Genomic DNA, 7,911 nt, shown 5'->3' with positions numbered 1-7,911 from the left:
GCTTGACTAATTATTGTATTAACCTTAGTAAAACCATGGAGGACTTCGACTTACTGTACTGAGTAGCACAACAAATACATGACCAAAAAAACTCATATATCGAGTCATGGCATGCCAGAGGCAGCCACCCCACATGACATTATCAACTTCACAATGTAAAGCAACTTTGTTCCAATGCCCCAATCCATTAGAGTTGGCGGTAGTCTATTCAGTTATTAATCTTGCATTCATTCTTGGGCTCCAGTTTACAAACTGAGACTATACTCCAGGCGTGAACATACAGAAAAGCATTCAGATCTATGAGGAAGCCTCACTGAACACATACAAGTTTGTTGACATGGAAGACTATCTCCCCATCAGTCTGAGTAAACGATTACATAACAGCTAAGCTATAATAAAATCCTGATTCCAAATCAAATAAGGCTCCCAGACTTCTACAATGAGTCACCACCAGCTCTATAAACATACAAAATACTTGACAAGGAAGTCTCTGATAATTTTTTAGTAATTATGTCTGCAAATTGTTCCTTGCTGACATCACCGTTCGAAATGGTTTCCCATAACTTTGCATTGCCTCTTCACATCTGTTCATTAATCACTAATGCTTTGAATATTTCTATCATTATTAGGTAATTCGCAGGGTTTACATGATTCCACAGCACTCTCCTCGGCGGAATTTTTAATTAGTGAAATTATTGTGATCAAAGCCAGTATAATCAGGGTCACATGTTTCTTGCAGTATTTTTTTTTAGTGTAGATTCATGATCTCGACATGCTTTGTCCTAAAATCATAATTCACAAAGATGACACAACTTCTAAACATCTCAAAAACAAAAAATGCAAGGGAGAAAGAAGGAGCGAGGTTGGGGTCGGGAGTGGGGGGGCGCTGAATTGACATATTTGATGTTAAAAGACATTTCGAAGCACTGGCGTCATTTCTTTTTGTGTTGGACGTGAGATTTAAAGTTCTGCTCTGACATGTGGTTCACAAACCAGCCCCGAGCCAAACAGGAGTGTGAGATACTGGGTTCCACGCACTGTATTGTCTGGTAATGAGAGCAGGAGAAGCTATGCCGAACAGCACCGCTGGTCCAGAATAAAGAAAAAGCAGGCACAGCCTGGGCATAGGGGTTCATGCTGGGCAGGAGGGCGAAATGTCAGGAAATTTCATTCTAAGACCGAGGAAAGCGGTTGGGAACGAGAGGACTCCTTGGCTTAACCCAGGCCGTTTCAATGGACGTGACCCAGAATAAACTAAGTCCTTGATCTTTCTGTAACTGTACTCGTCCAGTGATAAACACTGGTCCCCTGGAAGCCTGAGAAAGTACAATATTTAGAAGAGCTCAAAATCTGTCTAAATGGAATTTGGATTTCTCCCTAAATGACCTGTGTGGTTGGCATGCCAGAAGCTTGTCGCTGGGATGCCACTGGAATGAAGATGGTTGAACAAGCAAAGGGATAGCGGGACTTCTTAACGAAATGGCTGTCTTCCTCAGGCCTGAAGCCTTCATTTTCGTATTTAGAATAAATATATGAGAAAGGTATTTTCTATGGGAAAATGGAAGTTCCAAAGGTAGGTTTTAGTTTAATACAAAAGAAAAGCTTTTTATCATTAAAGCTACCAACATAGCAGTGGATTGGCTAAGTAGTATTTCATAAGAGGAAGCACTCCAGTAGAAGTTGTGTGTTAAGTGTCATATAAGAGATCCATTCATTAGCGGATTCATTTGTGGCACCGTATTTGTGGAGTGAGTATTAAGCACAAGGTGCCGATAATATAGAGATGAATAAGCTATAGACTCTGACATCCAGGAATTCACAGAACAGGAGGTGAACCATACCCCAAAACAGAAAATTAAAACATAATAGTCAGTGATGAGCGGACAACCCAGCTTTGGGCCACAGATAGGACCTGGCTTTAGAAGGTGCTGGCAAAATATCTTTTCTTCCACGGGGCCTCTGATTGGTTGCTTTTCTGCGCTTTTAAAAACAACAGACCTTCAGATCTCTTGGTCTTATGACTGGAAAAGAAAATGATACTGACCGTTTTAATGTAAAGAAAAGCAACAAGTTGGAATAGAGAAAAAGAACAGAACTGTAGGACAAGCAGCACTGCCAAAAAAAAAAAAAATTGCAAATTGGTAGGGAGGAGAGATAAAGAACAAAAAAAGAGGTATCGGTAGGCCCTTGGAAATCATGGCTTTCTATGGCAAAAGCTTGTTCTCTCTCTGCCCGGTCCAAGAAGTAAATATCGTCTCGTCTCCCGAATTACAAGAATTTCTGACTTCGGAAACTTGTACCACCAGGAAAACATTTCTCTGTCTGTCTGTCTGTCTGTCTCTCTCTCTCTCTCTCTCTCACACACACACTCTCTCTCTCTCTCTCTTACATGCATATGAGCCTGTTTCAGTGAAGTAACCATAAAAATTATTTTAGAATGATATAACCTATGCTAGAATATTCAAAAATACTTTTTAGACCTGAAGAACAGAGTAAATAGCAATAGGAAAGAAATCATGCTGGAAAAGAATGAAAGAAGACCGACTACGTATTTTATATAAGATCCTTGGGATGAGGAGGCCAAAAGATGAGCACCATGAACCATTATCAATTACCGTGAGGGACGGTGGAGAACGTGAAAGGTGACAGAAGCCTGCAGGGAGAAAAATGTGGTTCTGGACCAAGCTCCCCATGGGTTCACCGAATTAAGCAAGAAGTATTCATCTATTTCCTGTTCTGACAGCTAAGAACTTTGACGTCTGGGGAGGACATTTGACAAGGTGAGTCATGATGTCCTGTGGGGGAAGATGAAGGGATGTGGACTGAACCTGTTCAAATGCCTGGGACCTGAGCGAGGTGACTGCGGAGGACACTGAGCGGAGCGGGAGGGGTCTCGTAGCCAGCAGCAGATGCCCCGTCCACCTTAACGTACTTGTCACCGTGTCGGAGAGGATGCGGATGGCACGCTGGCCGCACACACGGATGGCGTGGAACTGGGAGGGATACCTGATTCCTTAGTTGAGAGAATTCTGCTCCAAAAGAGATTTTGTCCATCTGGAGCAATGGGCCAACCAGCAAGGTGAAATGTAATAACTCTAAATAGAAAATTCAGTAGCTGGTTTCAAATAAGTCTGATTTCAAAATTTTTTTTAAAAAAAATGGAGAAATGTGGTCGAAGGGGAGAAAACTTGAAAATGAGCAGGGTTACATCATGATATATTGCTACTACTGAAAGCCAGCGTGAAATTTCTGTAGTATTAAAAATATGATCGAGAAGGGAGAATAATGACCAGGGTAGAAATTGGAAGTGTGCAGAACTTATCAGCGCAACACAAAGAAGAGCTTTCTGACCTAGAGCTCTTCAGAAACGTAATGGGTTTCTAGGGGAGGGTCAGAGGTATCGGAGTGAATTTTTCCTTTGTGACAGTATTAGATCTGTGCTGTCCCATAGAGGAGCCACTAAACTCCATGTGATTATTGAGTACTTCAGGTGTGGCTTGTCCAAATTAAGAGATGCTTTAATTATAAAATACACTGAATTTTGAAGATTTGGTATGAAAAAAAAAAATGCGTGTAAAATATCTCAGTAAAAACTTCTGTAGTGATTCCGTGCTGACATAGTAACGTTTTGGACATAATGAGTTAAAAGAAAACATAGTATTAAAATTAGCTTCACCTTTTTTTTAATGTAATTTAAAGTTATAGATGTGGCTTTGTTATTGGCTCTCTTTCTGTCTCGAGTGGACGGCACTGGTGAACCAACAGAGAATGAACAACCAGGGACAGTGTGAAGGGAATTTTCACCTTGGACGAGGACCGGGCCAATCTCCAAGTCCTTCAGACACCAGATTTCATGCCATAGGCTAAAGAATTGCCAATGAAAAAAAAAAAAATCATACTTCATTGTTTAGTGCAAGTGTCTTTCTAGCAAATTCTATCTGTTGATTTAAGAGTCCTGCTTAAGTTAAGACCATTTGTGGAAGCTCAATGACTCATCAAACAAGTGTCTTTGAATTCTTGGCATTTCCTAATAGGACCATCATGTTGATATCTGTAGTCATAGAATCTTGAACTAACAAATCATTATCCTTTAAAATAGGCACTTACCATAATCGTATTCAAGAATTTTATAATTCTTATCTCTTACAGCATCTTATAGATATGATGCTTAGGAATTTAATAAATGAATGAAGAAACAAAGCTTCAGAAAAGAGCAAAACAAAACAATCCACTCTGAGTCTTTACTCTGTGTTAAGGAAAATCGAAGGGAGTAAGTATCGTCTCTGTTCCTAAATTGCTTTGTAATGGGTGCTCTTTGCGTTTCAAGATTGACCTGCGTATTTCCTTAATTAGATTATTATAATCACCTTGAAATCAGTATGCATGTTCCTTCTATGAAGTCTGAGTTTCGCACGAGAGATCTGCCAGGCGCTAGATAGCTGTTGGCTGCAGGTAGAGATCACAGTCAGGCTCACAGTTTGGGGGGTTCAGGTCACTTTCAGAGAGGAATAGAGTTTTCAGATAAGTCCAGGAAGCAATGTACGAATTGGTTCTATTTCAGATCGCTGTATAGTCTAAGCCCCGCCTTCCTCCCTCCAGAAATCAATAAGCCCTTCGAGGAGTTTATAATCTAGCTGAAGAGATTACCATCGTGGATCACAAGATATTAGCGCTGGGAGAATCAACCCTGAAACCTGCATCTCCTGATTCCAGTCCCGACCTTCAGTTTCACGTGCATGTGACTCCCTAGGTGTCTCGTATGACCGTAAGGTCTTAGCATTTTATGGCAGGTGAGAGACGATGGTTAGTATTGATGATAATCCTAGACTCCAAATGCTCATCAGTGGCCTTGGTCACTGATGATTTAGAGAGTCTGACACAAGTTCAGGATCATAAAGCACTGCAGAGACTATTTCTGTAATTGCCATTCGTGTGGCTCTATAGAAAGCTCGTGATGGGCACTTAAAAGTCAAATGACAAGAGTAATTAAGAATAGCCTTGGAAGATGATGTAAAGGCATCTCCATTTCAAGACGAGGAAAGCGCAGAAATGTTCTACCTACTGGATCATAGATAAAAATAGCTGCCACCAGCTGGTGCCAGGTACTTTACAAGATGCTCTCATTGCATCCTCACAGCCACTTTCTGAGACGAGTGCTCTATTATGCCTGTTTCATACATGAGGAATCTAAGGCCAGGAGCGGTTTGGCTACTCGTCAGATGTTACAGGGACTGGGGCTGGAACTCCAGCCTGCCATCATCTGATTCCAAAGCCTGCTGTCTGTGCCGATTTGGGGGAGACTGCCCCTCCCAGCCGGGAGCCGAGGCTGTCTCAGATGAACCCCTGTTTAGGCCTTAGTAAACTGCAGAGAGCTGTTTCTTCTGAGGTACAAGGGGTGCTCCAGAGAGAGCAGGAGAGGGGGAGGGTGAACTCCCAGGACACAGCTTAGCCCCTGGGGGAAGGCGGTGCCTAGAAAGTCCTTGATGTTAAATGACCTCGCTCTGAAGAATCCCAGAGACCTCAAAAGCCTGTGCCTCAGCCAGTAACGCAACTAAAAAAAAAAAATTACCTGCAATTGGCAGCACGATTTCAGTAACAGGTCACTCCCTAACTCCCGCCAGAATGAGGCAAACCGGTGCCTCTCATTTCCCACTGAAACTCCTGTCTTTTGGACCTTTAACCACTATGTTGCTCCAGTGGAACTTTGTACAGATGAAAAGTCCTTACGAGCTTGCTAGATTCCTTTCCTGATCCACATTCAGTCGGCACACAAAGGGCTCTCGTCACATTCAGAGAGGCCACGACAAAAGTACATGTAAACTCATCACCATAAAACGTTAGAATCCTTATCCTGACAATGTCGGGTCAGAAATGTTATCTTTGGGTAAGAGAAGCCAGGCAAAGAAAAAAAAAAAAAAGATGATGGCTTTTTTCTTAAAGAGACAAGGAAGAAATCTCCCAGAAAGGTGGGATGGCCCCGTTTCGTTGCCTGTATAGACAGAGCCTTTACTGAATCAAGTTCTGAACGCAGTCCTGACAGAAGGAGGAACGAGGAAGAAAAGAAGGCACAGACGGATGTCTTGCAGAAGGAAGTTCGAGAAAGAATGTGACACGCAGAAAGAGCTGGGCCACAGAAGTGTCAGAGCAGTGCATCTCGGCTTCGCACTGCCCCAGGCCCGGGCGCTGACCAAGTCCAGAAGTCAACGACAGCTGGGAGGGAACATCTTCAGGTGCCACGGAGGGGAAGTCGGAGATGCAGGAAAGTGACTTCCTGTGTCTACGAGAAGACGGGGCGCCAGTGGGAAGCCTTGTGAGCGAGAGGACAGCCAAGTGTCGCAGTAGAAAATCTCTGCGGACGGTTACAGGCCAAAAGGATAGGGACCATTCTGTGTAAAGCCCGCTTCTAGGCGCTGGTCAGGGGAAAATGCCAGAAAAGGCGGCAGGAGAGATGCAGGGGAGCGTTAAAGGCAGGAAAGCTGAATGGACGGACAGTTGGAAGCAAAGAAAAGGTAGTTTCTGACTGAGGAGTTTGACGTTGCATCTTTGTGCAGCCCTCACCACCTGGCCTCTTGGCAACCGCCAGATAATCAAAGCTGTCATAAATATGAAACCGTCATCCTTGGCTAAATTAGCCAGTGATTAAAAGGGAGAGAAGAAAAATAAAAAATTCCGTATTTAATATCATGTAAAGGTAACGGCCCCGTTAATTGTGCATCAGAATGACACAGAATCAGTGCCGTTATTATTATTTATTAATAGCAGTGGTATGGAACCCAACTTCGCAGTGGCTGAGGTCAGCCTCAGATGGATGATTGACACACACGGCTGATAGACATGAATAGCATGAGCTAAGATTACCATCTGGTATAACAATCTACATCACAAGACACCACATTTCCTGTTACCCGGGGTAAGTAAATTTCAAGCATGAGGGAAAATTTTAGCAAGTTTCTCCAAGTACCTTTTTACTGAGAGACGAATGTGTCTTCCACAGAGAGGAGGGAAATTATGAGGTAAAGGTTATTCTCTCTCATCGTCCCCTGACTTCTCCTTCAGGGGAGATGAGAAACGCCACCTTTGCGATTCTGGCTCATGGTTTAGAAAATCAAATTTACCTAATTAGTCTCTAACAAAGGCACGCTGGGCGTTCTTGTGTTCCATGCCCACTTACAGCCATCCAGTGAGACGAATAATCGAAACAACGTTAAAAACGGAGGGCATACATTTGAAAATCTTTTTCCCTTCCTTCCTCTTCCTATCCTTTTTCCCCCCCTTGAACGAAGATATTGACACATGTCATAAAACTACACAAGGGATGCTGTCGCCCCTGAAGGTTATTTTTGTATTTTGTGTTTTCAATAGACACCCACATCTGAAACCGTTCTCATACGAAACTAATTTCGACTCCTTTTTAAGGTTTTTCTACCCATAAAGATGTTATTACTGCCATAACTTTCCATCTGAGGCAGGTAAGGAAGCTCCGACTCCCACACCTGCCTGCATGAGGACCCCTGGTGCGTTAGTTCAACATCTATCTCTTTTTCTGAGTGTCACCCCCGCCCCCCAATTCTGGCCCTGCCCCCAGGGTTCACCAATCACAGAAACCCTCATGGGGCTTTTGGAGTATGGTGCAAACCAGCATCTCCACTGTTGGTTTGGTTCTTCCGATGTTTTTATTATTTAATTCTTTTACTTTTCTTCAAATTTTCACAAATTTGGAATTTTGAAATTTGGCGATTCAGATGATAAAATTTAGAGTATAATTCAGATAGGCAACGGATTCTTTCCTCTCTCTCCTTCCCTCTTTCTCTGTTAGCTCTATTTTTTTTTAGTGTTGTGTTTTTAAAAGTATAAACAGATTTAATATAAGTAGGAGGAAAAGAAAATATTTGATAGCGTCCTTTGCTCGTA

Source organism: Pteropus alecto, unplaced genomic scaffold (assembly GCF_000325575.1).
Source record: "Pteropus alecto unplaced genomic scaffold, ASM32557v1 scaffold65, whole genome shotgun sequence".
Taxonomy (NCBI): domain Eukaryota; kingdom Metazoa; phylum Chordata; class Mammalia; order Chiroptera; family Pteropodidae; genus Pteropus; species Pteropus alecto.
The sequence above is the reverse complement of the archived record's forward strand: the minus strand, read 5'-3'. Positions refer to the sequence as shown.